Source organism: Aythya marila, assembly GCF_965140915.1.
Source record: "Aythya marila genome assembly, chromosome: 1".
NCBI classification, from domain to species: Eukaryota; Metazoa; Chordata; class Aves; order Anseriformes; family Anatidae; genus Aythya; species Aythya marila.
This window is the reverse complement of record NC_139042.1, coordinates 127,863,144-127,872,706: the sequence shown is the minus strand read 5'-3', so window position 1 is coordinate 127,872,706 and position 9,563 is coordinate 127,863,144.

Sequence of the window (9,563 nt, the reverse complement as noted above, 5' to 3'; positions counted from 1 at the left end):
TCTCCAGGCACCAGCAGGGCTCAAACGGAAGGAACAAGACAAAGAGAAAGGGAGAGGATTTCCCCTCAGTACCTCTCAAATACCAAGGCATAAATCTCATTTGCATTAGGCTTAAATGTGATCATATGTGATCTAACTGAGCTAAAAGTGAAAATGAATGTCAGCCCTTCTTCTGCCCAACCATTGCTACAGTCTCAGAGGAGTTGCCCCTTGAGTACAGTATGTGACAGTCCATACTCATCATATACATTCACCAACAACCATCATTGCTGCGTTGGACTGCAGGGTGCACTCTCACACTGCTATTCTAAAGGCCTGTCATCACTGACCTCCAAAGAGTTCATCAAAATTGGCAGAGGACGTACAGAGCACTTCCTTCATTTTTTGTGACAATAAAAGTATTTTGCAGATGCCAGAGTACTAATCTAAGCTTCCTTTCTTCATCTGTGTTACAGATTAATGCTTCAGGCTGTGTGATTATCACCACCCCCTAGCCAGGAGTAAAGTCTTTGATAGTTTGATGAGCTTGCCTTGTTTCTAATGCAGCTGAGATCAATACACACCCTCCTGTCTGCTGCTACTCACCACCCTGCCCTCTCTCCCCAGTAATAATAACTGAGTCAAAGCAGAGCTCAGTGAGCTGTCTGGGTTCTCCTCATTTGAAGCAACAGTACATCTGACACAAGATACTCGAGTGATGTAAATCAAAGTAAGCTCCTTCTGTAAGTGAAACCAAACCCATTTACAGCCAGTGAGGACCTGGACCTCGGGCCCACTAGGAAATGTGTCAAGGGAGAACCCATTTTAGGGAGTTATCCACTGACTCCTCATATGTATTCTGTTTTTCTTCTGGAAGTCAGGGAGTACTACAACTTAGTGGGAATGCTATACACTTCCTTGCCTCCTTATGTGATGCTCAGATTTGATTCTCATATTGCTGTATAAAGCAGGAAAAGGGCTATATTGGGAGTACAGAGTAAACAGAAGGCAGAAAGTGAGCAGTAGGCAAGCAGGACCTGACTGATACTGAAGAAGCTACAACTACTCATCCCAGTACAGTGAAGGTGTACGAAAGCGACTTCCTGAAACACAGTATATCCTTAACACCTCCACAAAAAACATCTCCCAACCTACTCCACCTTCAGGCCTTGCCTGACCAAGCGTACACATCAAGGCTCCACAGACACTTCCAGCTCCCAAACAGCAATCAGGTTCAAATGCACAGGGTTATTTTGCTCTATTGAGCACTTAGGGTTGGATTCTGACTATCTCCAGACTGCTTCCTAAAAACCACTGGGGAAGGGATCCTGCTGTTCTTCATCCCCCACAATTAAATACCACCAGAGAAAGATTAAGTATTCATAGCAAAACAAGTTTTATCTGAGCATTTGCTTCTTCTACGGGGCTTTCTGACCTTGATAACCATAGGGACACTGGGCTGGGCTCAGAGTCCACTCTAGACTTGTTGATGGCAAGCATAATAAAGATTGTGGTTATGTGACACATCCTTGACCCCTACAAAGTGACTTGAAATTGTTGGCATCAAGGCATACTGTAAAGGATGAATTCTTATATTAATAAACAAGGAAATGATTCCCTTGCGTATGCAAATTGCTACCCAGGAAATGGCCTGGGTTATTAGGAGCTATTAATGCGCACAAAATCAATATACAGGCAGATTGCCTACTCTGTTCAGAGGCAAACACTCATGTTACACTGGCTCAACTTGGTCTGGGGGATACAATATCATTTCTTCCCTTTTAAAGGAGCAAGAGACTGCTATGCAGACCTTGTCTTAGCTGATAATGCCACCAAGATCATCATTACTTCAATTCAACACTTCGTGTATGATAATTAACGAAAACAAATGTGGCCAAGTCAAAAAGATAAATGGATGTAGAACTCCCATCTTTCTCTGATGATCACTTCTCATCTCTTCTTATATGTACTTCAGACTCTCCCTGTTGTGTCTACTGAGTTGCTAGTTCCCCAGGACTGGGCATCTGCTGCCTATAATAAATTGTAAAAGCAAGGATGAGCTCTACACAGTAGAGCAAGCATCCACCAAGCTACTGCTCAAGTCTCTCTGAAGGTCTGCAAACAGGTTTTAAAAAGACCACAAAGGTCACAATGAAAAAATATATACTTGTCTGTAAACTGCTATTTACTATACTGCTATTCTCACCTCTACCATCAATATTCAGAATAGCTACAAATATAAATAAATAAATAAAAGATTTGAAAACATTTGTTTAACTGGGACTTGGAAAAAAATAATAAAATTAAAAATTAAAAAAACAAAAAACAACAACAAAAACAAACAAACAAACAAACTACAAAAAAAAAAAAAAAAAAAAAAAAACACTCAGATCTAGGTTTCTCCAGAGGTCCAAAGCTGTAGAACCCCATTTAATATTATTTACCATTAAAATTGATTTGAATTTGGTCTAGATCTATATTTTCTGCCTATCTTCTGTGTGTGTTTTAGCACATCTGATGAATAAGTATTTTGCAGTAACTACTAAATATATGGGGCTGATTGTCGCTTTATCTCTTCTCAAGATTATTGCGTGTTAGTGGGGTCGAGTTACACCAGCTGAAGACCTGACCCTATTCTTAATGATCTTGCTGTTGCATTGTAGCTGAAATGTTTTGCTGGTATAATGGATGTGGTTACAATATCTGTGATCTGTTTTTTTTTCAGTGTCTGTTAGACTGTTGACTTTATCCTAATTTGCACTTAGCTTTAAGATTTGATGATATGTGACTGTGAGGTCCACATGACATGCAGTCTTTTTGGTAGTAACCCTAAGAATGCCTACACTGGCTCGAATCAAGGGACCATATAGCTCCACACCTGCCTCCAGAAATGATGCTAACCAAACACCTAAAGAAAAATAAGAAGAGAGCAAACATATATGACACTTTGCCTCACTCTCTTCCAGCTTCTCTCCATTTCTGTCTCTCAGGTTCTACTGAATCTGATGTGTTTTGTTTATTTAGCGATTCACAGTCACTGTCTTGTACTCATGCTTATCAGTTCTCCCTTTATTTCAATATAAAATTTTTGCATTTGCACCATCCTTTGTCAATGACCTCCCCAGTACTGCTTTGCTTTGCATGAAAGATCACTTCCTTCAATATCTTTTGAATCTGGATCCAAGCAGCCTCATTTGATTACTCCTGGCCGAGTTACCCCAAGGGAAATAGGAAACTCTAAATTCGTACTCAAGCTCTCCATGCCATTTAAAATCAGACCTCTGTCGTACTTTCACCACCACCCATAGTCCCATTTCCAAGTTGAAAAGTGTCAGTTCACTCAGTCTTTTGTCATATAGGGCTGTCACTTACATTGATGATCCTCGTTGCCTTCTTTGAATCTTTTCCAGTTATAGTATAAAGATGGGGAAACAGAACTGATCCTCAAGATCTGTGATGACATTTTCTTATGCATCTATGTCTTTCCTAACAGAGCCTTATGTTTGGGTTACTTTTTAGACTGCTACTGGGCACTGAGATAATTTTTGATGGATTTATAATAACCCCATCGTCTCATTGCTGATCAACAAGTGCCTATCACTGTGAAGCTAGGATTATTTTTCCCCATACCCATCACTTTACATTTATCTACACAGAATTTCACCTGCCCATTCCTGCCCAGAAACTCAGTCTTATAATGTCTTTACAGTCAATCCTCTTCCTTACTACTCTGAAGAGCTTATCATAAGCAAAACTGATCACCTCACTGCTCATCCCCTTTGCAAGATCATCTTTTAAAGCGTGGGACAGCACAAGTCTTAGCATGGATTCCATCCAGTAGTGACTTCTCTTCATTCTATGAGTAGGTCAGAGACTTTGCCCTCTGTTTCCTATTTTTAACCATGCTAGGATCTTCTTTCTTATCCCATGGCTGTACAGTTTCCTCTGAAGCCTTTGGAAATGTAATCTAACCAAATAGAATCACAATTATCACAGTGTTTATTTACCCCTTCAAAGAAATGAGTTTTCTGAGGCAAAACCTCTGTTAATAGAAACCATGTTGACTTTTCCCATGGAAATCTTTCACATTTATCAGGCATTCATTGATTCAGTTCCCTATTACATTGTCTATTAATTTGCCTAGTACAGACATCAAATTTGCAAGAGTGCAGTTCCTTAGATAACCTTGTGGAAATTGTTGCAAATAATGGCATCATGCTTGTTAGCTTCCAGGCTTCAGGCACTAATGGAAGTTTAAATGAATTATATAGTGCCATGAGTAATTCTGCTGTTTCTCTTGAAAGCCATGAGTGAATGTCACTCAGTTCTGGTGATTCATTAGTATTCATTCTGGATGTCTGCAACACAATTTCTGTCATGGTTATTTAATAGGAGAGATGCTAGTCTTTCTTTGATTTCATTTCTCCTAATTAAATGACTTTCCAAATTGTATTCTCTATTGGGATTGTTAATTCACTTCTAGGAGAATCATTGTAATAGACCAATTATGATAGCAAATATAAATGCCATACTCATAATTAATAGATTTATACTTCTTACTGCTTCTGCTTCTTCCTGTTCTTTCTTTTATATCTATATTACCCATGAATGTATTTATGATTGCATACTGTACAGGCTCCATGGGCCTTTATGGCAAATGTAGCTCAATTGATCAGCTCCAGGGTTAACCTCACAAAGCTTAGGCCTTCTTCAATCATTTCTCCAAATCAAAGCTCTCAAACTTACCCTAAACCTGACTGGGATCAAAAAACTCTTTGGCTATCCATCATACAGTTACATTACAGTAGGTCAGATTAAGAGGGTGTCAATGAATTTACCAATGTGTCTGAGGAAAATAAAGAGGACAGATTTCTGAGGATTACAGACCCTGTCCTGGAGTAGTTGTTAGAATCTTTTATCAGGATTCTCTGAATCCCAGATTTCAGGAGGGAGCCATATAGTAATTTGTTTTCCCTTCAACAACACAGAAAATGAAAATGCATTTCCTTTTGTGCAACTAGCTCAATAATCTCAATTTCTGGCTGCTTCGCTTGATGGAGCAGTAAAAATCTGATTGTGTCACAGAATAACAGAATGGTTTAGGTTGGAAAGGACTTCAGAAGGCCATCTGATCCAAATCCCCTGCTAGGACAGAGATACCTAGAGCCAGTGGCCCAGGACCATGTCCAAGTGGCTTTTGAAGATCTCCAAGGAGGGAGACACTACCACCTCTCTGGGGCACCACACACACACACACACACACACACACACACACACAGACACTCACACGTTCAACTTGATGTGCACAAGGACTCTCAGCTCCTTTTCTGTCAGGCTGCTTTCCAGCTGGGTAGTCCCCAGCATGTATCAGTGCATCCAGGTTCTATTTCATGTTGTCCTGCTAAGAGAAGACAGATTGTACAAATAGGCAAGAACATATGGAAGAACATCATCATATGAATGGAGTTGGCCTGCAGGAATAAAATGGCTAGGGGATCACATAGACATGAATTGAATCATGCAGGAAATCATGATGTTTGATAATACAGCACCACCACACATAAAAGCATTATGGTTCTATGCAAAATGTTGTTTTTTCTATGAGAAGACATTTTTATTCTGTAAGCATTTATAAGAGTAGAGGTCAGGGATAAAATCACAGCTTGACTGGGAATGCTTTCCTCTCCATCATCCATTTACAGCTGATGAGATACCACCTACCCGCATCTTTAAAAAGATGTGATAACCACTCCCCCCTGGCAATACTTTAGATCTTTTTTTTGCCTGATAGATAAAATAGGCATGTTTTTGTTGTTGTTGTTTTTTTTCTATGAGCATTTTTGAGTTTTACTTAAGAAACGTTAAAAAAAAAGAAAATCACTTATCTGACACTACTGCCTGTTGTGATACCTCTCATTTCACTGTGTTTGTGCATGCTTTGACCACCGCTGATGCAGAGCTTGCTGTGACAGTCTCTTTGACAGTGGGAACCAATGTTGATACATTGTTTGGTTCCTCAATGGTGTTTCTGCTGTTCACGTTAGTATGAAGCTTATGGCTGGGTAATTTTTCTTATCCTTGCTTTCCTCCAAATAGAAGATATTCAAAGATCACCTGGAATGAAAGAAGAAGAAAGAGAGATGAACCAAACAGGCAAGTGGGGTCAGGTTCAAACTGCAGTTTGAAATAAGGCACCTTAGAGAACACTTTGTAAGATAAACAAAAGGAGCATGTGAACTCTGATTTGAAACTGAGACAGTTTCAAGCAACTAGAAAGATATCAGAGTGGCTGGAAAGCTGTGCAGAGGAAAAGGATCAGGGGGCGTTGGTCAATGCTCACCTGAACATGGGCCAGCAGTGTGCCCAGGTGGCCAAGAAGGCCAACAGCATCCTGGCTTGTATCAGGAATAGTGTAGCCAGCAGGACCAGGGAGGTGATCGTCCCCCTGTATTCTGCTCTGGTGAGGCCGCCCTTTAAGTACTGTGTTCAGCTTTGGGCCCCTCACTACAAGAAGGACATCAAGGCCCTGGAGTGTGTCCAGAGAAGGGCTACAAAGCTGGTGAAGGGCATGGAGCACAAGTCCTGTGAGGAGCGGCTGAGGGAATTGGGGTTATTTAGCCTGGAGAAGAAGAGGCTCAGGGGAGACCTTACTACTCTATACAGCTGCCTGAAAGGAAGGTGTGGAGAGCTGGGGGTCAGCCTCTTCTCACAGGTAACTAGTGATAGGACTAGTGGGAATGGCATCAAGTTGTGCCAGGGGAGGTTCAGGTTGGAAATTAGGAGACATTTCTCCTCAGAAAGATCAGTCAGGCACTGGAACTGGTTGCCTGGGGAGGTGATAGAGTCAGTGTTCCTGGGGATGTTCAAGGAAAGTTTGGACATGATGCTTAGGGACATGGTTTAGTGGGTGACATTGGTAGTAGGAGGATGGATCTTGGAGATCTTTTCCAATCTTAATTATTCTAATTATGTAATGGTATTTGAGGCTGTGATTAGAGATCTTAGGATGAGTGATAGGGAACAGACAAGCTCATATAACCACTGTTAACAGCACTGTCACATTGTCAATAGACAAAAACTAATGCTGTGTGTTAAATTACTGTACTTTCTTCATTCAGCAAGAGACATACCACTGCAGCTAGTAAGGGAGCAGGGTCTGGCCTTTTTCCTAAACTTTGTCTCATTGCTCTATTTCAGTGGGGTTGTGAAGCAGGCAGAATGCATTCCCTGTGGATACATTCTGTGTAAAGGGACTTACCTTTGTGGCTGCCAAGTCAAGGAGCAAGCACCATATGTCAGGAATAATTTGGAGATTAACAAAGAGCATTCCCAGCTTCTGTCAGGTTGATGAGGCAAGCTAGCTCTCCAGGGAAGCAGCAACACTCAAAGAAGTGTCTGAGTCAGCTTCAAGTTTGCCCAGGTTTCCAACAAGACCCAGAATCTATGAGACGCAAAGGTACCTCAGAGATACTTTTGAAAACATCTTTTCTTGGATGAGGGCTGGAATGCAGCCAGACATCAAATAGAAATAGAGAAAATCTTTCAAAATACATCTGTTGTTTGGTATTTTTAAAGCCATAAGACAAAGGGAGGGACACAGGCAGCAGCAGCAGGTGTGAGACACACACTCTTCCCCTTACCCATACTTTGATGGAACATTGAGTGGCCTTGACTGCTCTGTCAAAGAATAAAGGGACGACCGTTACAGGACTAGGAGGAGGACATACCAAGTTATCTTTACATCTTTACATGTGACAGGATGTGGTGTTTTCACATGAATGGTCAACCAAACTCCAGCACACCTCTCTCTCTCACTCCCCTTCCTCGAAGTGTGTGTGGGGAAATATGATGAAGAGGAAAAAAAAAAAAAAGGCTCACAGTTTGAGATAAGGGTTATAAGGGTTATTTAACTAAAGGAAAAGACACATTAAAAAAAAAAAAAAAAAAGACAAGCAAAGGCCACGTGGAAGCAAAAAGAGGGAAAGCAATTATTCTCTACTTTCCATCAGCAGGCAATGTTTATCCACGTCTTGGGAAGCAGGGCCTCAATACGCATAGTGGTTGTTTGGGAGGACAAATGTTTTCATAAAAAAAGCACTTCCTTCTCTTTCCCCTTTCCCACCTGGAATATCCCTTTGGTCGGTTTAGGTCAGCTGACCTGGTGATGTCCCCTCCTCACCTCTTGTTACCCCCAGCCTGCTGGTTCTGGGTTAGAGGGAGTCTTGATGGTGTGCCAGCACTGCTCGGCAATATCGGCAATAGACAAAACTCTAGTGTGATTGCAATGATGTTCTAGCTACAAGTTCAGAGCATAGCACTGTATGGGCCACTGCAGGGAGAGTTAACTCCATCCCAGTCAGACCCAGTTTACTGGTGTTCAGTGCAGTACTGCAACAATCACCTCCGAGGAAGAAAAAGTGTTCTTCAGCAAGTGGCTGCCAATTGTCCTAAGAAAGCTGTACAGTTGTATTAATCCCACATAAAATACTTCATATGGACATAGTAAAGTACCAGAGTGCAACCAGTCTTTTTGACATGAAAAACACACAACACTTTAAAAAATATTGGTTTTATTCATATGTCCAGCCTATTCAACAGTGGATCACACTGATAGGAACAATCACAAATACCTAGTTACATGGTTTCATTGGGTTCTGGCCTGTGCAAGATTAGGTTTGAGTTAAGCATATATTATGGCAACACCAATAAGGACAATAATTGCTTTTCAAAGCTCAGTTGAGTCCCATTTCATTGGTCAGCTTTCAAGCCCAAATACCCTCTTCTCTCACAACATGTGGGTTCTGCAAAAAATTTGTCTCAAAGTCTGAGTCCAGAAAACAGCATTTTCACTATTCCATCTAAAAATTCTGTTTCCTTCACATACTTTATTTGAAAGGCTTCAGGTTTTCAGTGCAGCCAACAACAACAACAAAAAAAAAACTATCATCCACAATTTCTCAGAAATGTTGGATTAGACTTGTATAAATCAGCCTGGCTCCAATGAGGGCACTGGAAATACTTTTGTCACCACATGACCTGGCCTGCAAATCCCAACTGTTTTCCTTTAAATAACGTCTAGGAGTTAGATTTCACAGCAAAAGCAAAAGGGTCCTGCAACCAATATCCACTCTGTTTGTAGTGGCACACAGTATCATCCAAAGTCTCTGATCTGCATGTCATGCATCTGAAGGCTCACAGACTTCTGCAGCAGGCAGCCTACACTTTGTCTACCTCTGAAGACAACTGCCCATGCAAGAAGGGTTTGTGGCAGCTCTGGCTGCCCAGTGCCAGCCATGTTGCCTTGTCACACAGGTCTAAAGAAGCCTCACACTGCAAGCTGGCCTGCACTGACAGTCAGAGTAGGTCTCTGCATTGTTTGCACCCAAATAATATCAACACAGAGTGAATGTTGCCTCCTAGGAACTGTGGTTTTACATCCATGCTCAAGACTACTCTGCAGACTTGTTCCATAAGTATCTTTGGATTTCCCATGTCATAGTTGCTTTAAGCCCAGTCCTATAAGACACTGATTATCTTTTTGAGTGACATGTAGACAGGAGGTCAGATCTTATCAGAGGACCAGA